Below are 25512 nucleotides of genomic sequence, written 5' to 3'. Positions count from 1 at the left end.
CTGCACTGCTGGGGGGTAGGGGTGGTGGGAGACATGAGTGGGGGCCTGGTGGTATCTGCCCCTGGTGGCTGGGGGGTGGGGGTGGTGGGAGACATGAGTAGGGGCCTGGTGGAGGCTGCCCCTGCACTGCTGGGGGGTGGGGGTAATAGGGGACATGAGTGGGGGCCTGGTGGAGGCTGCCCCTGCACTGCTGGGGGGTGGGGGTGCAGGGGGACATGAGTGGGGGCCTGGTGGAGGCTGCCCCTGGTGGCTGGGGGGTGGGGGTGGTGGTAGACATGAGTGGGGGCCTAGTGGAGGCTGCCCCTGCACTGCTGTGGGGTGGGGATGCAGGGGGACATGAGTGGGGGCCTGGTGGAATCTGCCCCTGTTGGCTGGGGGGTGGGGGTGTTGGTAGACATGGGTGGGGGCCTGATGGAGGCTGCCCCTGCACTGCTGGGGGTGGGGGTGGTGGGAGACATGAGTGGGGGCCTGGTGGAGGCTGCCCCTGGTGACTGGGGGGTGGGGGTGGTGGTAGACATGAGTGGGGGTCTGGTGGAGGCTGCCCCTGCACTGCTGGGGGGTGGGGGTGGTGGGAGACATGAGTGGGTCCTGGTGGTATCTGCCCCTGGTGGCTAGGGGTGGTGGGAGACATGAGTGGGGGCCTGGTGGAGGCTGCCCCTGGTGGCTGGGGGGTGGTGGTAGACATGAGTGGGGGCCTGGTGGAGGCTGCCCCTGCACTGCTGCGGGGTGGGGGTGGTGGGAGACATGAGTGGGGGCCTGGTGGAGGCTGCCCCTGGTGTCTGGGGGGTGGGGGTGGTGGGAGACATGAGTGGGGGCCTGGTGGAGGCTGCCCCTGCACTGCTGGGGGGTGGGGGTGCAGGGGGACATGGGTGGGGGCCTGGTGGAATCTGCCCCTGGTGGCTGGGGGGTGGAGGTGGTTGTAGACATGGGTGGGGGCCTGGTGGAGGCTGCCCCTGCACTGCTGGGGGTGGGGGTAATAGGGGACATGAGTGGGGGCCTGGTGGAATCTGCCCCTGGTGGCTGGGGGTGGGGGTGGTGGTAGACATGGGTGGGGGCCTGGTGGAGGCTGCCCCTGCACTGCTGGGGGGTGGGGGTGGTGGGAGACATGAGTGGGGGCCTGGTGGAGGCTGCCCCTGGTGGCTGGGGGGTGGGGGTGCAGGGGGACATGCGTGGGGGCCTGGTGGAGGCTGCCCCTGCACTGCTGGGGGGTGGGGGTAATAGGGGACATGAGTGGGGGCCTGGTGGAATCTGCCCCTGGTGGCTGGGGGGTGGGGGTGGTCGTAGACATGGGTGGGGGCCTGGTGGAGGCTGCCCCTGCACTGCTGGGGGGTGGGGGTGGGTGGGAGACATGAGTGGGGGCCTGTTGGAGGCTGCCCCTGGTGGCTGGGGGGTGGGGGTACAGGGGGACATGAGTGGGGGCCTGGTGGAATCTGCCCCTGGTGGCTGGGGGGTGGGGGTGGTGGTAGACATGGGTGGGGTCCTGGTGGAGGCTGCCCCTGCACTGCTGGGGGGTGGGGGTGGTGGGAGACATTAGTGGGGGCCTGGTGGAGGCTGCCCCAGGTGGCTGGGGGTGCAGGGGGACATGAGTGGGGGCCTGGTGGAGGCTGCCCCTGCACTGCTGGGGGGTGGGGGTGGTGGGAGACATGCATTGTTGATCAGTAGTGCAAGGTGACATGTGGGTTGGCTGGGGGGCATGCCCATGGTGGATGGGCTGCGTGCAGGACATGAGCAGGGTGCAGGGTAGTCCCCCGTGGTGTGGGCTGCCTGCAGGGGCCGTGGAGGTTGTAGAGCGAACACCTGGGAGGACCCACAGGGCCAATTCACGTGTAGTACTCCCCAGAACCCCTGAAATACACGTACCCTGCTGAAATCGCGTGTGGAACTTCCCGCGCACCCCTGGAATACACGTACCCTGCTCGCACGGGGCCAATCGCGTGTGGAACTTCCCGCGCACCCCTGAAATACACGTACCCTGCAGAAATCACGTGTGGAACTTCCCGCGCACCCCTGAAATACACGTACCCTGCTGAAATCACTGTTGGAACTTCCCGCGCACCCCTGGAATATACGTACCCTGCTTGCACGGGGCCAATCGCGTGTGGAACTTCCCGCGCACCCCTGAAATACACGTACCCTGCTCACACGGGGTCAATCGCGTGTGGAACTTCCTGCGCACCCCTGAAATACACGTACCCTGATGGAATCGCATGTGGAACTTCCTGCGCACCCCTGGAATACACGTACCCTGCTCGCACGGGACCAATCGCGTTTGGAACTTCCCGCGCACCCCTGAAATACACGTACCCTGCTGAAATCGCGTTTGGAACTTCCCGCGCATCCCTGAAATACACGTACCCTGCTGAAATCGCGTGTGCAACTTCCCGCGCACCCCTGGAATACACGTACCCTGCTTGCACGGGGCCAATCGCGTGTGGAAATTCCCGCGCACCCCTGGAATACACGTACCCGGCTCGCACAGGGCCAATCATGTCTGGAACTTCCCGCGCACCCCTGAAATACACGTACCCTGCTGAAATCGAGGGTGGAACTTCCCGCGCACCCCTGAAATACACGTACCCTGCTGAAATCGCGTGTGGAACTTCCCGCGCACCCCTGAAATACACGTACCCTGCTCGCACGGGACCAATGGCGTGTGGAACTTCCCGCGCACCCCTGAAATACACGTACCCTGCTCGCACGGGGCCAATCGCGTGTGGAACTTCCCTCGCACCCCTGAAATACACGTACCCTGCTGGAATCGCGTGTGATACTTCCCGCAAACCCCTGTAATACACGTTCCGCGCTTGGCGTTTGCTGTTTGCCAGCCCTGTGAACTGGTCCAGGGTTAGCGCAGCCCTTTGCGATTATTTGGGGATTTTGAAGGCTCTTTTCCTTGCGCGAGGGCGTTCTTGTGGGCGTAACTGGCGCTGCTGCAGGGTCGTTGCGCCACGCTGCGCCACGGCTGGTTTTGGATGCGAGAATCCATGAATACGCTGTGCGCGGAAATCGATTTTAGCGCACGCGGCTGGCGCAGACATTCCCACGGGCATGCTGTGCGCCAGTCGGGTGCGCCACTTTTGTGCGAATTTCTATGAATTACCCTGAATATCTTCGTTTTTCGGTCGCCTTGGCAGTTCAAAAGGTTGACAGGTCTGATGATCTGTATAGAAAAGCAGCAGTTCATTACTCAGACTCATGTTTTTAATACTGGGGGCTGCAAATATTTGCGTATTTTTAGATCTTTTAAATTCTAGGCTCACGCTGGAGTGACTTACCATTCTAACAACCCCATTTATACAATCGAACCCCACAATTCTGGGAGAGGAAACGACAGTGAAGTAGAAATCGAAATGTATTTCAACGAATACTGTAAACTACAATTCGTTGGTCTTCAGCTTTACATCATGAAGATCAACAAAATACTATAATAAAACCAATAATCAAAACACGTGATTTTATCTGCCTATATGAATCTCACTATTATCAGTCCACAAAAGCATTTGTTTTTATTCCACAAAGATATTGTATTCTAAATAATAGTAAGCATTATAATTATTCACAATAATTTTGATCGCAGATACACAATTTTACTTCAATACTAACATTGCTGCTTCTCGGTCCCGGTATGTATATTTACAATGAAACCTTTTGATCCACTTTTTAGAATACTAGTTTTTCTCCAGTATAAAGACAAGCATGGTATTAGAGAAAGTAGCTTGACAATAACATCTAAAATGCATTTGAAAACAACCAACGCCCTTGTGCAGGTGTGCGGTAGTGAATGTATTGTCTTTGTATAGGCCACTTGACTGTAGACAATGGGCAGCTTACATGTGTCTCCTGTAGGATTGAATTTTTAATAATACCCTTAGGAATGTGATGATTCTATTCTGAACCCACATGCATACTGTGTTCTCAAAAGACATGGGTACACATTTCTCTAAACATGCAAGTGCGACTTTCACTAAACATAAGTATGCTACTTGCAATCTATATGTGTCTGTGTGTGTGGGGGTGACTTAGAATACAGCTAAATATGCAGCTTTAAATTCACGTGTGTGTACTGTTTTCAAGCTACTTAAGTGTGCAACTTTTCAATTCCTGTATGCCTGCACAACTTTAATACATCTTTGTGTGTTTTTCAGCCTGCATGTATTTTTTGGCTGAAAATATTGTATTGCCCTGTAAAATATCCAATGTTAAAAACACCTTCCCTTCCACATTGCTCCTGAGACTGTCTGTGCATTGAAGATTAGGAGAATGCAGCGGGTTCCGATTTTCACAATTTCTATTGAATAGAATGAATTATCTCAGCGCGCATTTTTTGTTGCGCAAACACCTAATCCATGAGTACGGCCTCCCTGGCTGCATAAGTGCATGATACCAGAATTGGCAATGTTTTTTTGCAACTATACTTTGTCCAAAATCACTCTATACCGACTTAAATTACTTATTATATTTTTACAAAGGCATTCCCCATTAAAGTGGCACCAAAATTCAGTTTTAAATTGTATTTCTCAATACAAACTACATTGGGCATTAAAGCAGTAATGTACTTGTTGTCCCATATACACAGGGAAACAGAGGGCATTGAAGATGAGCACCTTTTCTCAAAATTACATTCCCCTGAATTTGCATTTCTTTGTCTTACCAGATTTGCTCTGGTCAATCTATATGGACAGGTTGGAGTTGATTGGGGTTTAATTCAAATTTTGAGATGTGACTTCTGATTTGTGGAGAGTAAGCTGGTGACCCAATTAGCCTGGAATCATTCTTACAGAAAACCCTCTCTTCAGGTGGCTGTTTGTAAATCAACCTCCAAACATGTACTGATCATCTCTCAATGGACTGGTCTCCAGTCTGCCACTGCTCAGTCCTTCAAGCTCTGTTATGCCATCTCCAAGTCATTCCAATTCTAAATGTTAATCTCCCCATATTCCATAGTCATCCCCCTTCGTCCTTTGTGCATGTAATTATATATCTTTCTGATTCGACCTCTGCCTTGTGATAGAGGTGTGTTTTTTCCAGTCCCAAGATTCATAATCATGGGGATCAAAACCACTCATATTTAAGAAAAGCCTTTTTTTGTTTTTGGCCTCTAAGTGAAATATGCAAGCTTAATAAAAACAAATGTTTTCAGTTTCTGTACATCAGTGAGACTTGAATGATTGTGCTATGATAAAATTAGGCACAGTTATACATTTTCACACTTCTTTGCCTATTCAAATTTTAGCACAGGTTATTGGAATGTTCTGGTTGATATAACTTCTATCTACAACTGTCACAGTCTCATGTCGATCTGAGCTTGCATTGTGATGCAGTGATCAATTTAGTGATTAAACACTTAATTTAAGATTTCCCTCATGTTAATATGAATCAGGTTTTCTAGTTTTGATAGTTGTTGACAATTTCCTGCAGGTGACAGTGGTGGTGCATCGCCTACCTACTCCTTTTTCGTGATATCAATGTATGTGAGAACAGATGTATTTTGCTATGCACAGTACATTTGCCTCTTTGTGACTTCTTGGATGAATGCAGTTTATATTGCAGGTCTGTACTTTGAGAAATTATGACAAGACCTTTGAAGTTCTTTTTATCATCAGCTCAACCACCAGATGAGGCTTGGGCTGGCTTTAAGCAGTTTGAAGAGTCGAAGTACTTTTGTGCAAGCTATTCATGTTTTGTTATTGTAAATTCCTATGCAGGGCTATGCCTGGGAAGTTGGATTCAATTTACCTTTTTAATCAGTTTCAAGACTCACTTTTCAACCACCAGACCAGTTGAGAAACACCAATTTTTGTTTCCCTTCCCGGTGAACATGGTTTAAGGCTTTGTCGGCAGGCAACATCTTGCAAAAATCCTCTGGAAAAGTAAATTCACCTAATGCGGCAAACATTTTGTTGCCCTTCCCGAAAAACATGGTTTATGGCATTGTAAATCTTGTTTAGACACAAAACGTTTTGTTTCTCTTCCCGGTGAACATGGTCTACGGCTTTGATGGCAGGCACCATCCCGCAAAAATCCTCTGGAAAAGTAATTTCACCTGATGCAGCAAACATTTGGAAACTTCTGGAATGCTACCTGCCTTCACCTTCGCCTCTCAGGTCCATTCTCCTCTCATACATTTTTTGTTTCCCTGAACATGGTTTACAGCCTTATCGGCAGGCCACAAACCAGCAAACCAACAAACACGTTTTAACTTTTGCTTAAATCCGGGGAGTGGGGTGGGGTGGCCAAATGTCATGTAGCCAGTAATGTCTGTAATGTCTGAAGGGTCCTAACAGGTAAGTATGCAATATTGTGTGAAATTGTATAGGGAACAACACTTCGCCAAGCCACAAACCCACAAAAACATTTTAACTTTTGGTGAAATCTGGGGAAAGGGGTGAGGTTTCCAAATGTCATGTAACCAGTAATGTCCAGAGGGTCCTCACAGGTAAGTATGCCATATTTGGTTCAGATTGATGAAACAGTGTGGAATTGTACAAGAAACAACACTTCGCCAAGCCATAAACCCACCAACAAATGTTGACTTGTGCTGAAATCCGGGGAACAGGGTACCGTGTCCAAATGGCATGTAGCCAGTATTGTCTGACGGGTCCTGACAGGTAACTATACAATATTTGGTGCAGATTGCCAAAACGATGTGGAATGGTATAAGGAGAAATGCTTCACCAAGTCACAAACCCACAAATCCCGCCAAAAAACCACAGACAAATGTGGACTTTTACATAAAATGAAACATCTGCAAATACAGTCATTGAGATTACATACAGTTTTGTATGGTACACAATTGTCATTTATATATCCTGTACCTAATGCTGCAAAAGGCTGCAAAAGGCTGCATAATTTAATTCTGTATAAAAGATAGTGAAGATGGCCCTAGAACTTGAATCTCATTGAAATTGCACACACATTTCTCTAAACAGGACACATAAACAAATGGCTCTTCTTTCCTGTATCTGGGTCATGTTCTTCCACAAATATTCTGATCCAGTTACATTCGTTTGGGAAGTAAATGCATGCAAAATGTTTGGGCCTATCTTTTAGATGGGCATACTTCTTATTTGTTTCTCAGCCTTGTCCTTTTGAATTGTCACACAGTGGCTGAAATAAAATATGTATACTACACCATTGGCTTTACGGGCAAAACTGGGCCTTGAAAATGATTGTAATTCAAAAATTACATCCACCATAGTTACAATGTTATTGGGAAAAAACATTTGTATTTGCCATTTTGTGAAACCGTCATCCTTATCATTGTAAATGCAAGCAAAGTACACAATCAACAGGTAACAAACTCCTTCAGGCAATGCCTCCCACTCGGTAAGGAGATTTTCTGGCATCAGTTTCATTTTGGACTCGCTTCTTTTGCTTTGAATGTTCTCGACATATGGCTGGGTACTCACCTACTGAAGAGGAAGAGTTTAAAGTTGATGTAGCTGCTGACAGCACTTCTCCCAGCACACAGAACTGTACCAAGAATCCCAAAATATCATAGGTGTTGACTGAAATGAGGTTCTAGTTCTCACCCGCCATAGACCTGAGACACCGACATGCCTCTCTTTCCCAACAACTAGAGACTTACAGAGAATGATGCTGTCTTCTGCATTAAATGATACCTGGAGAATTTTACACCCAAACTCTAGAGACTACACTTTTGTCTTGACAAAGGACCATACATTTTCCAGAACTGATGTCAAAATGAAATTAAACGAGAACACTTATAATCTTCTAGATGCAATGATTCTGGCTCCGGCAATTTCTGATCACTATACAGTGCTGGTCAGGATATTTGGTGAGGAGGTTTCTGTGAGGAATTGCCATCTGGCAAGGGTGTAGAAGCTGTGGATTTTTTTTTATTTTTATCAATTGATAAAATGATATGAGCAATTCCATCTGTGAAAGGGAAATATGCTGAATAGATTCCCATTTTATAACGCTCCATGCTAAAAGCATAGTGTGTGCCTGTCCCCTGCTGCATCAGTACTCTGATCTGCAGCACCTGCTCTACGCCTACCAGTGGGACAGAGTAGATTCAGAGGTCAGACATGTGCATTTCACAGCTGCTGTGACAGCCAATCTCTGCAGTGCATAGCTGCCTTTTAGGCATGCACCCCAGTACCAAAATCCTATAATTATGAGTCTACTCTACTGGTGGCAGAGAAATCTTTAAATATAAGCCATAACTGAGTTATGGTATGATAAATTTATTCTCATAATTATTACTGCCACAGAAATTTGACATCACACATGTGTCAGCCCTGTGAGCACAGCAAAACTGTGAAGGGATTGTGGGTATTCTCCCCAGGCAGGCTGGGCCTTGCAACTGCTAGCAGGAATTTCACCTTGGGGGATTGCCTCTCTTTGTTCCTTTGTCAGGGCAAGTAACCCCTACACAGAGAGACGTCTCCACAGGAATAATGTCTGGTAATGTCTGGTAACATTAATCTAAGGGCACACCCATTAACAAATGGCTAGGCCTCACACCAGGGTGCTGTATATCTAAAGGTTTTTGATTCGATTCAGGAGGGAAGGGGGTGGGGTTAGTGTAGACAGATCAAGCTCTTTACAGCGGGAGAAAAATTCCACCATCTTGTTTCTCCCTTGTTCCTGTTCCCTCAACTTCCTGTAGCACAAAGCACTTTGCGTATGATGCCAGAAGGCAATGTCCACTTGTACCAAAAACAGTGATTGGACTCCTAAAGCAGGCTAGCTTAAAATAAGGGGTTTCTCAACACTTCTATGAATCATTTCTGGACTTCAAATCCTCAAGAAAATATTGTTGGATCCTGTTGGGAGAGTAGTCCTTTCCAAAGTCCTCCAGTTTTGAGTTGAAGACAGCTGTTCCATGGCAGAGGCAAGCTTTGTCCTCTAACCATCCCCAGGGACCATTGGGGGAACTGCTGCTGAAACACGACCTGCATCTCTCTCAGCCATATCACTGGTTAGGACCTCACCATGTTGAAGGACCCAAAAAAGTGTGTGCAGCCTCCCCCAGGTTTGGGAGACTGAGAAAAGGACCCATCTTGTCCTTGAGACCCTGGAGTGTTACTCGCAGTACCTGAGATCCAAGAGATCCAGGATTCCTGAAATGAATCTGTTGAATAGCCGTGAGCTGTGATTTGATGCATATTCAACACACATTCAGGGTCATTCCAAGTTGGGCAGTAGCCATGGTGCTATTAGCTCCATGTCTGCCTCCCAAACCAGGTCCGGTTCCGGTCTGGTTGAATGGGGATTTACCGGGTAATTCCGACCTTGGAGGACCCGGTAAGTCCCCATTCAACCAACCATTCCCCATTCCCATTTGAGCCCCCATAGGGCTCAATGGAAATGGGGAAGGCGCTAATAACAGGCCCACGAATAGCAGGCCCGTTATTAGCGGTCAGACCACACATCCTTTACGGTTCCCGCTAAGGGACCTCGGAATTGGGCGGTAAGGGATTACCAGCACCCGTCTCCTTAAAGGTGCCCGTATCCCTGACCGCCCAACTCGGAATGATCCCCATTGCCTTTAGCACTCACTGATCTTTGAACTGCTGTCCGGCTCATTCAAACACATTTGCCGCTGCATCATGCAAACTGAAAGCACGTTGTTGACTCAGCTCGATCAAAGAAGTACTGCTGTATCTGCACTACTCTGACCGCTGTTCGGACATCCAGCTTCTTCATCGCTGACCAAGTCGCAGATCAAACTGACTCTGGTGTTCTTCCTGAACTGGATCCTTCAAACCCTTGCATCAAACTGACTTGCTTGTGCATTCCATCATCAGCTTGTCTGCCATTAAACCTCGACCACCACACTGAACCTGGTCTCCTCCATGATCCACATCCCTCGAGTAATGTTTTTATCCACAGCTTTCTTCAATTTGACCATACTTATCTGCATGCCCCTGGACCACTGCAACGGCTGCATTTTGAACAGCATCGAACCGACAAACATCACCCAGAAGCCTAGTTCTCTGTTGTCAAACAACCGCGACACTGCAAAGGTATTATTGACTGATCACTGTCCGACAAGTCCATTTCAGGCCCTGGGAACTGGCTAGGTCACAATAATCCCTTTTTTGAATCCATAAACACATCCATTTTAAAGCGCATTGTGATTATGACTTGCCTTACACCCCTGATTAAATGCCTAGAGTGCTGCATCTTGCTACCATTGGTTTTTCTGTGTTCTTTCCTTAGTGGAGGGTTTTGTGTATTGTCTTTCAGTTATTTATTATTGTACATAGTGTGTTCATTTAAAGTATATATATGTGTATGGGCCCTTGGTTGGACATTCATTTTGGACTGTTATACTTCACTGTTTGGGTTGCCACTGAAGCACATTCATACCTCTCTTGAGAGTATAGCCTTCACTCTGCACGTTACCACAAAAGGTAATGGAGGTATATTTCTTAACAGTGTGGGGGTTTTAGTCACTACTCATCCTCATACTCCTCCAGGGCAGAAGTCAATTTGTCACAGTTCCGGCTGTACCTTCTGGATGGAAATTCAACCCCACACTATAGGAGTTTAAAATCAGACAGAGAGCTTCTCTAAAAGAATATACAGGATTAGTTGGTTCCCTCCCACTTACAGCAACCAGCCTCCAAGCTCACCAGTGGATCCTAGTGGAAAGGCCCATTTCCCACCACCATTTAGTATTCTAGTCTAGTTGCTCCCCTGTCCTTCCTCCACATGACATCACTTGTTCCCTTCTGCTTTGTCACTTTCTGCCACAGAATAGCAATGATCTGAGCTTGGTGTGCCTTGGTGGAGCAAGGTGAAAACAAAACAATCATGCCAAATGTTCAAGAGCCAGCTTAGAATACACACAAGTAAATTCATAACTAACAATGCTTCCCTGAGGTCAGGTAGGCAGAGGGAGTCAAAAAGAGACACCAAAACTAGGAATGAAACCGGGGTCACCTAATGACTGGGTGACTATGTGCTGCAACTTCAGATGAACACACAGGAGACACCACAGTGCTACAACTGCAATCAGCAGCAGGTAAGACTCTTAGCTTCCCAGGCATCAGTGTGTGGGTAGGTCCTCTTTTTGACCATACCTTTCCCTCTCTTTTCTCTAGAGCTCCTCAAGTGCCAATATACTGGTAGGCACCAGGCTCTGTTTGAGATGTCATTGACTCCATTCCAGCTCGACCAGACTTTCAGGGGGAAGAAGGTAGCATACTGAATAGCAGCCATAAATGCACACACAGCAAATATAAATAAATGCAGCACATACATGCTCATACTTTACATACAGCGGCCTATCACACACACACACACACACACACACACACACACACACACACACATACACACACACACACACCCCCCTCCCCCCATATACACAGTCCGTATGGCCCACACACTACCCATACAGCTGTACCAGGGGTCCTCTGAAACTTGTAATAAATAATTGCCACAGGTAGTCCACAGAGGAGCGCACACCGGGCAAAAAGTAACACTGTTTATTACAGCTGGGCGAGAACAAATCAAACAGACCAGTGGACTAGAACTGATTAATGAGAGCTGGCACATAGAAAACATCATTTTTACACACGTAATACAATGTTTATAATGTTAGGAACTGTTGCACTTCAAGCTTTGTGTTTTTGCAGTTCTACACACACTGCTGGTTAGGATTCATAATTCCCTTATTGCTAAACATACGTTGGTCAAATATGATTGGAGCAAGCAGATCTGCCCTCACTTAGTTAATCTCCTCCACATGTGATGCCACATTGCTTTCCCGCTCCTCCCGCAAAGAGTTTGCAATTAGTAAAAACATTTGTGCGGACCTCTGGTTCTTTATCAGGCTGCCATTTGTCAGCACCAGTGGACGGAACACGAGACACGCTGAACTAGTTGGAAGGGAGACTTTAACAGGGCACCTGCAGGATAGGGACCTACATAAACATTGTCATTTACTCTGTGAGGGCTGGTTACTTCCCAGGGACGTCAGAACTTACTGTGCAATTGGTTCTTCGAGACACACAGCTCCAATCCACCTCCCCGTTCCCATCTTTGCTAGCTAAAGGCCAATTAAGACAGTTGTGGTGTTGTGTTTATGAAACGGGACAACTTCCCCAGCTCCCGTTAGCAACCGTGAGACTGGTTCACCTGCCTTGATCACGTAACTGAGTGCTAACTCAGCAACTCTGGTCTGCTGTAGACGAACAGCTTGGTTTCAGCTTTCCCCCTCCCTTGGCTGCAGTGCACTGGACATGTGTCTGATGCAGACCTTCAGTATGGAGCCCAAACTGGAGTCCTCTGTAGTGTTTACCTGTGGTTTCCCTTCCCTCTTGCTGGTACCTACGAGTGCCCTCATGTCATTGTTATAAACAAGGGATCCCTCTCCTGGCTGAATGCAGGCAGAGAGAGAGTGTGTGAGTGAGAGAGAGTGTGAGTGTGAGAGTGAGAGTAAGAGAGAGAGAGAAAGACAGAGAGTGAGTGAGTGAGTGCGGGTCAGTGCAGGTGAGTGTGTGAGAGAGAGAGCGAGAGAGAGAGAGAGAAATATAACTACAGCTACTGCTACACATATGCTAATATATTGCACATTTGCTTAAACAATACACATACACTCACACACTGCACACACCCATAAATAACCTGAACGCATGCATCCACACAGTTCATGCACCCCCATACACTGCATACAGAATGTTACCATAAAAAGATTGTATATGCTCGGAGATGTACTAGGGACCCCGAACATAACCGGTATGGAAGTGGCTTCTGCTATATCTGAGCAGACTCTACTATGTCTGTTCTCCAAGAATGACATTGTCCATGCGACAGCCTGAGGTGAGAAATTGGCTATTTCAGCTAATTTAGATTTCAATATCCGGTGGTCGACCAAGTCGAATGCTGCAGATTGATCCAGGGATACTAGAAGAGAAAGAGAACTTTTGTCTAAACAATTTAAGAGTTTTGATTTAAGGTCAAGGAGGGAGGTCTCTGTTCCAAAGCTTTGCCTAAAACCAGATTGGTGAGCATTCAGAATAGGATATTTATTGAGATGTTCTGCAATCTGTGTATAGGCCACCTTATCAAGAATTTTTAATAAAAAAGGTGTATTGGAGATGGGATGGTAGTTCAAAGGATTATCCATATCCAAACCTACTTTTTTAAGAATGAGTGTTACCATTGTATGCTTCAGGTCATCAAGGACCTTTCCTTCTCTTAGAGATGTTTTAACAAACGTGCAAATGGCTTTAATGAGCAACGGAGGACATTTTTTTATGATTAATGAAGCACATGAGTCCCCTTTGCAGCTAGAAAGTTTTATATTTTCGATGATGAGTTGAAGTGATTTCTCTGTGACAGGCTGAAAATTAAATTCAGCTACTGTAACCCCTGTGTTCAAAGAACATCGCTGTGGCGTTGGTGCTTTAGATGTTAACGATTTCTTTCTTTCGAGCATCCCTGTTCTTATTCCCAGCCATTTATCTTGCATCCTGTCTTGTATGTGCTGGCACCAAGTGGACTCTCTAATCACAAGGTGGTCATCAGGTGAGGGAGTTACATTTTAAAAATGTCCCTGACATCCGATGTGGCATTAACAAAATGAGAATTATGAAAATTGCTCTTAGCAACTATAACAGCAGTTTTATTTAAGCAATATGACCCGAGCGGCGGGGGCATCACCGACTGAGGTAATGCCCCCACCGCGAGGGTCATATTGCTTTTAGTACCCCGGCCCACAAGATTTGCGTGACCCAGGCACTAAAAGCATTTTTTTCTGTCTTGAGAAAATGGCAGCCGGGAAAGGGAAAACGGAGTCCGTTTTTCCTTTCCATGGCGGCCATCAGGAGCGGACGCGCTGGAAACAGAAGTGTTCCCAGCACATCCACTCCCGAAAAAAAAGGTGAAGAAGGTAAGTGGGGTTGGGAGGGAGGAAGGGAAGGAGGAGGACAAAAACAAGAAATAAAAAGTACCTGTGTCCCCGGCAGGGGACGATGGAAGCCTCCAGCAGTGTGGAGGTGCGGAGCAGGGATGGCCCCGCTTCGAGCCTCTACACGGCTGGAGGCTGCCATCGTCCCCCACCGGGGACAAAGGAGCAATAAGGTAAATGGGGTGGAGAGGGCAGGGAGGAGGGAGTAAAGGGGAAGGGAAAACAAAACAATAAAAGCCTTACCTGAGTCCCCGGTGGGGGGCAAAGGCAGCCTCTCAGCCGTGGGGAGGCTCTGAGCAGGCATGGCCCTGCTTCGAGCTTCCTCATTGGCTGAGGGGCTGCCACGCCCCCGCCGGGTACAATGGCCGTGGAATCACGGCCGAGGGATTCCGGCCGGCTAATGCCTCGGTGAGGGCCAATCACAATGGTTGTTTCATTCTGATTGCGCCCTCGCCAGGTACTAAATTCCTTTATAAGGATTTTATATATCTGGAGCGAAGTAGGAGTAGGGTCAGTTTTCCAGAAGTAATAAGGCTTAGTTGACGCCGATTTGTGCTTTCTCAACTCTTCCGTATACCTTGCTTGACTTTTTGGTCTGTTATTTTTTGTCTCTTTAGTTTTAGAGGAGCTAAAGTATTAGAAATACTAGCCATACTACTAGCCAAGCGGGCGGACATTGCCTTGATAGAAATATCTGATGAGAAACCAATATCCTTATCCAATAGCGGTACTATATTATTGAGGGTAAGGCGTTTTAGATTGTGAGCCAATACGTGGCCTTTGGAGTGCTTTTTTTGTTTCACCGACAGTGGAACTTTTAGTGCAAAATGTATTAACATGTGGTCCAACCATGGGCACAGTGTTGTGGAAACATCCTGGCAAATGGTATTCAGCGTTGCTACCCAGTCTAACGTGTGTCCCAGTGCGTGGGTGGGTACCGTTACTTGCTGAAAGAATCCTAGATCAGAAAGTGAGTGGTCTAGGTTAGTTGCATTAGGATCTTCTAAATCACCTAGACAATAGTTTATGTCTCCTAGAATTATGAAGCGTGTGAGAGGTTTTAACCAGGGGAGAACTAAATCAATCAGAGCCTCTGCCCAACAATCTTCCATAGACGGGGGGGGGGGGGTGATAGATCAGTAGAATGGACATACACCCTCACAGTGCACATGTACCTTCCCACTGCACTCCAACCACACACGCACATATGCACGCACACAGACACACACAAACATATACTATGCATACAACCCCACACTGCTCCTACACATTCCAAATGCATTTGGTATCAGCTTCTGTTACTGATATGAGTCATTGGGAATTTCATGGAATGCATAGTAATGTTGTCAGTACTTCACCTTTGGGAGCAAACCATGCAAAACGTGCAGGCTCTAGAATATGTGATTGCACGAGCTACCAATGGACATCTGATGGCTCTCCCTAATGATTAACTTAGACCTTTGATGACAATACCTGCTAAAAATTGTGAGTACCTCAGTATTTGATTGTCATTCCTGAAAATGCTTATATATTGCCTTTTCAAAAGTCAAAACTATTGTATTTGTGAATACTTGTTTTCACTGATTCTCATACTTTCACATACAAATGTTCAGTTGTTTCACTTTTGACAATTATCCTGACCCTGTCTCATACTAATCCCATAGCTATAATCAGTCGCAAATGAATAATGTTCCAAGAGCAGCAATGCACACGTTTCTACCACCACATTTTTTTTTACTGTCTGTTTACTTACATTTTAAGCATTTATTTTGGTAGCTTTATAGCAGAGAAGGCTGTTGATGATTGGCCTCAGCACGGATCACACAGGTAAATCACGAAAAGGTCTGATTCAGTGACGGTTGAGAAGACTGGTGAATGGTGACAGATGCGAAACTAGCATTGAGAGTGTCTGGAGAGCTGGAACTTTATGGAACGCAGTCTCCTGCTTGAGCCAAATTGTATGGCTGATGTCATATCCATTGGCGCGTTTGTTCTCATCAAGGTTTCTCTTCGGCATGGGATTCTGCTTATACATAGAATGCTTCCTAGAAAGGAGCCTTGGAATGTGCTAATTCTGAGAAGATCACTGCATATGTGCAGACATTGCCCATATTCTCATTTCAGTGTGCAATCCTAGGGGCATGTGCATGGTAGGCATAAACAATGACTAATGATAAAGGATCCAGTCGGGGATGGTGTCATCATTTTCAGTTGAAATGGACATCGAGCCTCTGGCGGGTCCCCCGAGCAGCTGACCCCTTCTGCTCTGTTTTATGACACAGCAGCATATTTTTTACATTCAGGACATTGTATTTCAGCTCCTTCCACATTACAGGCTGCCTTTGCTGGTGCCCTTAGGATGTCACCTGCCTTGGGTCTCTTGGAGTATCCAGCAACGTTCTTATCACCTCATTGCCCTTTTGCTCTGGTTTCAGCTGCATTAGGCCCTTGCTGACAAACAGCGATTAATAGCTTTTCTTTGGGCATTTAGTGATTCAGCTCCCTGCTGGCTCTCCCTTGATAATTATCAGCTATTAACCCCCTTGCTGCATTCCTCTGTCTCCATTATAATTTAAGCACCTCGCAGGTGCCTCAGACTTTTTTCCTGCTATAGGCAAGAGGCCCCCTAACAACGTGTTGAAATGGGAAACCATGAACCCTGACACAGCTTCAGCCAACCCTGAATCCGGTGGTGCAACTGACCAACACAGTGTGTGCCAAGTCAACCCCAAACGCCTGAATTGAATCTCTGGAAGCCTTCAAATGGTCCTCAGATTTGATCGCTCAAGTGGATGGTGGCAGGTGTGTGGTGGAGTACAGGGCACACAGACAAATAGCCTCATTCCAACTCAGGCGTTAAGGGGTTTAAGGCCGACCCTTAACGCCTGATTACAAGGTTCCCTTTGCGGGATGGCTGTTTAACGCCTGCTTTTTGCAGGCGTTAAAAGCCATGCCGCAAAGGGACCTTGGCGATAATTACGGTACCGTAATTTACGGTGCCGTAATTATCGCCTTTCCCCATTCCCATTATGCCCTATGGGGCAAAAATGGGAATGGGGAAGGGGCCATTGGTGAATGGGGAATTACCGCCCCACTCACCTTGGAATGGGGCGGTAATTCCGCCATCCACCATGGCGGAATTGCAACCTTAGCGGCATGGACCATGGTGCTAATAGCACCATGGTCCTCCGCCAAGGTTTTAATGAGGCACAAACTGTGGTTAATGATCCCATTTACAGCCATCCTGTGTATGCATATCTGCATACAGTGCTACGCCATGACCGTGGTGCTGCAATAAAACGGCATGCAAACTGCAAGATTAGGATACATGTGCAGAGATTGGCAGGGAGCTTTATAAACGGGAAACATATGGTCATCTTCCTAATAAAGTAAGAAACATGGGGAAGTTGGAGCCCCTGGAGCAGCAGAGTGGACGTTGGTGAGAGTGCTGCCTTCCCGTTTCGGACACCCCATGCCGGTGCCTACCAGGCCCCTGGAGACTCCTCTGCATGTCTCCTGAAGTGCCTCTCGGGGCCCCAGCGACATCGCTGCTTTCAGTTCCTCGGACCAGAGTGAGTGGCACAGGAGTACCCTGCTCAATTCGTTGCTGTGTACTGCAGGAAAGGACCCACTCGTTTTTTTTTTTTTTTTTTTTTTTTTATTAGTTTTATATGGTTTACAAGAAAAACCTTTAAAACAGATAGCAAGATACACTCCTTCCTACTTCTTTCACCAAACATATGTTGTTTAGACGCTTTGTCAGTCGGCTCCTCCTACTATCTAGATCGGCTCTTTTAGCCGGATTTTCAAGTCCTTCAACAGTTGAACTAGACCAAACATAATTTTTCGGTCAACACCTTCAAACATAACGTTCCACCAATCATCAGCTGTATAGGTACTTCGTGCCTCAAAGAGCGGTCCGAATAACTTTGTTCGCAAGGAGCGAAATTCAGGGCAGAACAACGTCAAGTGTTTTAGTGTCTCTGTCGAACGTTTACAAAAGCGACAGATTAAGTCGACAGGTTCCTTACGTAGCCAAGTACCTGTACGGTCTTTTGTCATGAACAGATTGAGCCGGAAGTGCAGATATAGTAATCTTGAGTTCTGATCAGGAAATTGCGTCAGATACGGTTGTAGTTTGTCTAGCTCTCTGGCTTCTGGTGGAACTTCTCTTAAGAGACGAGAGCTAGATCTGTCAGTACAGGTTTGATGCCAATCCGCGCTCCATAGTTTACGTTTGGCCTTCTCAGGATTTTCAAGTAAGGTAGTAATGGTAATGTCATTTGCGTCCAGAATTTCAGTGCATTGCCGATTCCATTTAGCAAGCATTGTATATTCGGGCTCTGAGTCCGGCTTATGTATTATGTTAAATGGAGGGGCTGCATTGGCGAGCTGCGACTTCCTGTATAGAGTTAAAGCATTCCAACAAACTCTCGCTTGTATGGAGGTCAGTCCCAGTTCAAATCTTATGTTGCTAGTCGGACATCCTTTAGAGATGTGTAACGCTCTGGTCCAAAAGTTGTTTTCAAGTGTGTTCCATAACTCGTATGAGCAGCCGAACATATTTTCAGCACCATAGATCAGGGCCGGTATTGCTTTTTGTCTGTAGAAATTGATCACAGGTTTTATAGAAAATTTCCCGAATTTTTTGTTTATGATCGCGGCCTGACAAGCCAGTTGTTGACATTTCCTTTTGGTGGCCTCAACCCAAGGATTGTCATTTATGTGTGCACTTATTATGGATCCCAAGTATTTTATGTGAGTGGAGATCCTGAGCGGTATTTTTTCCAGGTACCACACAAATTGGGTTGATCTCTTTTTATAGGCTGACAGGTTGCGCAATATCAAGATTTCGCATTTCTTCTTATTTAGACAGAGCTTGTTTTCCATTACGTATCTTTCTAAGGCATCTAGTTTTCGCTGTAGGCCGACCGGTGTGACATCCAGGATTAATAGATCATCAGCATACAACAAGTGACCCAACTGCGAGCCGTGAATTTTAGGTAGAAAAGCTGTTACCTCGTTTAATGCGTCCCCTATGTCGGAAATAAAGAGGTTGAACACAATTGCAGCCAAGGGGCATCCTTGTTTCACTCCTTTATAAGTTGGAATCAAAGGAGATAAGGAACCTCCTTGGTCGAGTCTGACTTGCACAATGGTGTTAGAATGGAGCTCTTTTAATGCGTCTATAAGATCCGCTGGACACTTCCAAGCTTTGAGTTTTTCCCACAGAATGTGGCGGTCAACACTATCGAAAGCGTGTGAAAAGTCGATAGATGCGACATAGATGGAAGTGTTAGTTCGTATTGACTCCATTTTTAAGAGATTCAGCAAAAGGGTGTTAACACCGCAACCTACGCCTTTAACAACACCCGCTTGTCGTGGGTCATTACGATGATTTTTAAGTGCCCACGATTTTAAGGTTTATTGAAGTTGAGTTGCGTAGATTTTTCCTATTACATCTAACAAGGCGATAGGTCGATAGTCTCTCGGGTCCAGTCTGTTCCCCTTTTTGAAGATTGGCACAATTATAGCATTTTTCCAAGATCTTGGGGTAGCTCGTTTTATTTTTATTCTTTCGAAGAGGAGTAAACAGAGCTTTGCCCATTCTTTCGGGTTTTGTTTCATTGTGTGGTTCGTGAGGCCATCCGGCCCTGGAGCTCTTGATGCGTTGGAGTTCTTAATTGAGTTTGTGATGTCATTTATGTCGAACTCCAGTGTCCACGGGATTTTATGCTCGGTTGTGCTTTTATTTTCCACTTCAAGTGTGTTAAACAAGTTCGTATAGTGTTTAACCCAAGTTTCTTGGCAAATTGGAGATACTTGTAGTGCTATTTGTGGGGCGGCAAGATTGTTTATTACACGCCAAAATTCAGCTAAGTTTTTATTTTTGAGCTTGCGCATCATCTCTTCGGAGTCGTTCTGCAGGATTGTAGCGTAGTAATTATTTCTCCAATTTCTATATTTTTGCGTTATACGTTTTTTGGCTGCGTCGTATAATTCTTTGTTACTTCTAGGTAACATCCTTATTTCTTTACGTAGAGTTCGTTTTTGTTGCAATACTTGTAGATCAAACTTATGTTTGTGCAATGTGCAATTAAGGCCTTGTTTGCATTCCACAAATTGGATCAACAGGTGTTGATATTCAATCACGCCTGGAGTGTCCTCCAAAGCAGATGTTACCGAGTTTATATCTTTGGTTTTAAAGTTAAGGCGAATTCTTCCGGATCGGTACGTGGTGTCATGGAACCATGGTTGTTGGGATGTCTGGCTATAGGCATTGAACGACATCTTTAGCATGTCGTGATCACTGTGTTTCATTTTGGTGATCTCGAGCCGATGTACTTTGGCTGCAAGGTCTTCAGACACGAAGAGATAGTCTATAGTTGAAGATTGATTTTCTCGTCTCCATGTGGGCTGTGCCGGGATATCACCCGGTGTGTTCCCATTCAAAATTGTAAGGTTTCTCAAGTTCATTTCGTTCATCCAAAGCTGTCCCGTTTTTTCGTTGACCTTGTGATTCACAGAGTTTATTTTTGACGCAGTATTCAAATTCAGGCAGTCTACGTTGAGGTCACCGCATAGAAGAATCGATGGTCTACTTGAATTTTCCATTAGGTTGTCCAATATATCGGTCACCTGGTCTATAAACTTGACAGCACCAGTTGTAGTATGATTCCAATAGAGATTAATTATGTACATGGACTCTGATTTGTCGAGGGAGGTAATACCCACTTTAGCAATTTGTATATACGATGAAACATTTTCTGTCTCGATTATTCTGAGTCCGCGATCCTTTTTGACCGCTATCAAAAGGCCAGACATTGGCCTACCTTTGGGTGGCTTAATGGCTGGATTTGCCACTATCTCGAAGGCAGGCGACAGCGGACAGGTTGTCAGCCAAGTTTCTTGTAGACAAATCAGGTCTAAGTTGTTCATCCAAGGGGAGTTGAATAGGTGAACAAAACCCTGTGTGTTCCAAGATCCGAAATTAAAGCACTGAGGTGAACTCCGATTTGAGCGTTAATCATGGTTTTTGTTATTTAGGTTTGCAGCTAACCATGCCCAGTTTCCATTTTCTACGTCATTCTTTTGAGTTGTTCCGATGTTTTTATTCAGACCTTCAACAGTTATTTGGATTTGGTCATTTAAATAGAACTGAGTTGTTTCTGAGTCCTTTGGTTTGGTCTCAGTTCGAGTTGATGTGCCGGATTTCGAGTCTTTGTATTCTTTGGGTTTTTTACTCGAAGTTGTTCTTTTCATTAGATTTTCCTGGCCTGTGTCATATGTATTGTTTAGAAAAGGCTCTGGCATTTTGTCAACTAGGCTTTGTGGATATAGGTCGAATCCTAGGGACAAAAGTGCAGGTACCGCATCTAGCAGTATCTCGCGAATAATTTTGGAAGCAAGGTGTAGAGTCACCATATCGTTTCTTTCTTCACAGTGAAACTCCACTATTTTCACGTCATCGGAGTTGAGTGTTCGCAGACTCGGTATCAGGTAAAATAGTTTGGATAAGTATTGTCGATTTAGGATCATATTATCACAGGAGTCAAGTCTTTCTAGAATTAGTTTTTCAAAAGAAGATTCCTTTTTTGTTATTTTTGATTTAGACATCGTGTTTTTAGAACTTGGTTTAGTTTCGTCTCTCAGCTGTTTGTACACAGGTTGGCATTGGTGGGTTGAGCGTCCTGAACTAGTCAAGCCACTTTTTCCAGTTTCTGTGGATTTGTCGGAGACCTCCACCTGACTGCTATCACAGTCAAGGTCCTTCCGACTCTTCGACACCAGCTTGAGCCGCCTTTCAGCTAGTGTTTCGAAAGGTGAGTCAGGATTGCCATTTGCTTCGGGGATCGTTGGAGTAACCTTTTTTGCGGACATGTTGGAAACCGTAGATTGGCCTGTTACAGGTTCAAGATCCTTGGAGCTTATGGCCGCCAGTTTGGATCGTCTTTCAGCCATTGTTACAAATGGTGAGTCCGGGTTGTTATTCAGGTCAGAGATCGTGTCGACAGCACTAATGATCGTGCATGTGCGTCGTGTCTTTGTTGCTTTTTGAGTATCAAGTAAGACGTCGGACTGATCCTTCTCAATGTTATTGCTTGGATGGGAGGCTTCCACTCCTACATGTTGTGAGGGTAAGCTCTCATTTGCAAGATCTATCAGCTTGTCTGTTTGGTTTACTTCATCACCGTCATATATAGATAGATTTATCAAATCCAGATCATCATCTGAAGTTCTTTCGGGAGAACAGGTTTTGACATTAGTGTTTGCACTTCTTTGGAGGGTTTTTGGGTTGGCAGGGTTGGAGAAATTGCATCTCGTACCAGCAACTGTTAGATTCACTGTTTTCAGGTTTCGCAGAAATTTTCTGGAACCTTTTGCACGTCTCATATTCTTGGACGGTAAATTTTTAGATTTTTTCTCGCAGTTGGCAGACTTCCCAACAGAGAGTGTGTGCTCTGGTTTTGACAGCCGTTTGGTTTTTTTGAATATGTCGTATACCTCCACACTGGCAGAGGTCGGCACAGCACTCAGTCTTGTCGGTATTATGTCATCGTTTGCACCCTTTTGCTTTGAGACCGGTTTGCTTCCTGAAGATGATGCCAATTGAGGGTCAGCAGTTGCAGGATTGCATGGTTGGCTGCTGATTTCAACCATCTCGTCAAATGTGGCTATCATTTGCAAGGAGGAGTCTTTATCACACACCTTAGACACAGAGAGAACGCACTCTTTCTGTGAGTGTGGACCACCAGTCTTGTTTGCGTTCTTGTCCGACTGAGTCGTTGTGTTTTGTTTTTGGGTGTCTGAGTTATAGCTCATCGCATTTCGGTTTCCTTGTTGTGTTGTAATTGTTGCCTCAAACGCACTGTCTGTGTCGCTATGCGTCTTAACTGAATCAGTTGCTTCCAAGTTTGTGTTACACACCGACTTCCCAGGATGTTCTTTGAAAAGTTTTAAGGCTTCCCGTGCTACTTCTGCCAGCAGTTTTTTGTCTTCATTGTTGTTTGCAGTAAAGCTACAGACAGAGTTTAGAATACGGTCAATTTTGTCATTAGTAGAGGTTAATTTGGTATAATGTTTCGTTTCATTCCTTTCTAGTTCGATTATTTTTGTGTTGAGAAGGGCAGTTAAGGTTGTAAGATCTTTTATGTTTTCATTCATCTGCTCGTAGAGTTTTAGAAAAGGCGCAATGGAGATTCCCATAGATGCTATGATAACAGCTTGTAGGTCTTTAGAGACAGGTGCATTTCGGGGGATCTCTTGTTTATTGGGCATACGTACTTGTTTTGAGGAGTTTGATCGTCTGCAAGATCTGATTTTAGGGTAAGGACGCTCCATGATCGAGGAGTCAGATGAAGAAGTTTCTGAGACAGAAGTATTTTGTAGGTGTTGGTGTCTAGAGGTTTTAGAGCATTCGACGTGTTCAACTGAGGAAGATTCGGAACTCGTTTGATCATTGAGGAGATCTGAAGTGGAGGTAACTTTTGGTTTTTTACCTGAGAGCAGCGTAGCAGTGATAAACTGTCTGTGTTGGTCCAACTGCGTTTGGTTCCTACAGTTGCTGTACGTGTGACACTTTGGGGGCCGCTTTGTGTCGCTTCGTACATCACTTGTTCTAACCGTTCGTTTGTGAACGTCAAGTGACCTTGATTCGCTATTTCAACGTGTCGGTTTTGTTGGAGTTTAGTCATTAGTGCTAGATCAGTAATTAGCTTGTTGGCGATGTCTAATGAAGGTCTACGGTTCCCGGGTCCTTGTGTTGTAGCTGCCTCAGTGCGAGCTTCCAAGTTAGGTACTGCAGAGAGCATTGGTGCCTTTCTGCTCAAGTCGTCTCTTTGAGGAATTTCGGCACAAGAGGTGTTTGATGTATTTGTTGTTGGTATGACCGATACTTCATTGTCAGAAAAACCATCGTGGTTGAGAAAAGCTACAGCATCAGTGGACATACAACATGGAGATAGTGGGTTCCCTCCATCCCTATCGACCATGGTCTCAGGGTTGATGTGTGTTGCGTGTACTTTGCTATTACATTCATCTAGTTCCATAAGGTTCGTTACGCCAATCTCCCCAGAGTTAGAGTCCACAGAACACAGTGTATTCAGACGACTTTCGTCGATACCGCTGTGTTTTCGAATGTGATCAACGACCAACGTTGACACCAGTGCCTCTTCCGTGAGGTCAGACTTTGGATTTGCCATTGAGCCGTGATTAACATGACAGGCATTGTTCACTAAGCTATCTGAACACACTGACCCTGAAGTAGGGTCAGTGCTGTTAGTTAGATTGTGTGGTGGACACTGCTCAAAGGCCATATGTATTGGGGCATCATAAGCGTGTTCAACGTTTGTTTCAGCGTTGTTGATAACAACCTCGACCATTGGGCGAGTATCGTCGCCTGTCTCAGCGATGGCTTGTGTGCTTAGAGTACTTACAGTTGTTAAATTCAGCTCCCCACAGAGAGCTACAGCTGTCTTCTCGGAGTCAGGGTGTGCGTCCATTGAGGTCCATTTCCTGGTTTGTGCGCGTGTCTTAGCGAGGTGCATCAGAGTCGGTGTTGCTGGAACAGATTGTATCAGGGACTCGGCATACATCAAGACCGCAGCGGGCGCGATGTTTAATTCAAGCAGTCCGACAGAGACTCCAGCCGCAGACCACGCAGAACAGCAAAACAGCACAGTACTTGCTCTTTCGTTGAGGGCTTATGCCGCAAGGGCGTGGAGGCGGCTCTTTTAAAGTCAGCTGATCCTCCTGTTGCTGACTTAAAGGCACACGCACCTCCGAAAAGTTGTTTACCCACGTCAACACTCCACAGCAAACGCGGGGCACAGGAGGGTATTCCGCAGTGATTTCCACAGCAAAACAGCACAGTACTCGCCCTTTCGCCGAGGGCCTACGCCGCAAGGGCATGGAGGCGGCTCTTTTAAAGTCAGCTGATCCTCCTGTTGCTGACTTAAAGGCACACGCACCTCCGAAAAGTTGTTTACCCACGTCAACACTCCACAGCAAACGCGGGGCACAGGAGGGTATTCCGCAGTGATTTCCACAGCAAAACAGCACAGTACTCGCCCTTTCGCCGAGGGACCCACTCTTTTGCGTGTGCAGAGGGCAAAAAGCATAAGTCTGCACCATGAGAGCCTTAAGGGATGCTTTTGAGGGGGCAGAAAAGCATTGCCATAGCCTAGAGGGAGGTCTGGGAACCAGCCCTACCAAAGCCTGAATGACTGCCATTGAAATGCTAGAACCTAAAGGACTTCTTTGTGGGACAAGCAAGCACTGCCAAGAGGGAGGTCTGGGAAATAGCACTGTTAAAACCCAAAGGCTTGCCCTTGAGTGGGGCAGCCGGCTTTAATGGACCTGGAAGCCACAGGGATTCCTCTGCCACCTCCTTTTCTCGCTGAAATTGGTAACCCCTCCCCCCATCAGGTTGGAAAGGAGGAGGACAATGTTTTTATACCTACATGGTAGCAATGAGTGGGAACAAGTTCTCTCCTGCAAGAAAGCAAGCTGTGTTATTGCACAACTTGGTGACAGAGGGGTGAGGTGAATCCAATGGATTACCTGAACTGTCCGTGGAAGGCTTGGGGGACATGGATGATTTCATAAAGACAGTCAGGATG

Source organism: Ambystoma mexicanum, chromosome 6p (genome assembly GCF_040938575.1).
Source record: "Ambystoma mexicanum isolate Mex_15411 chromosome 6p, UKY_AmexF1_1, whole genome shotgun sequence".
Lineage (NCBI taxonomy): Eukaryota > Metazoa > Chordata > Amphibia > Caudata > Ambystomatidae > Ambystoma > Ambystoma mexicanum.
The sequence above is the reverse complement of the archived record's forward strand: the minus strand, read 5'-3'. Positions refer to the sequence as shown.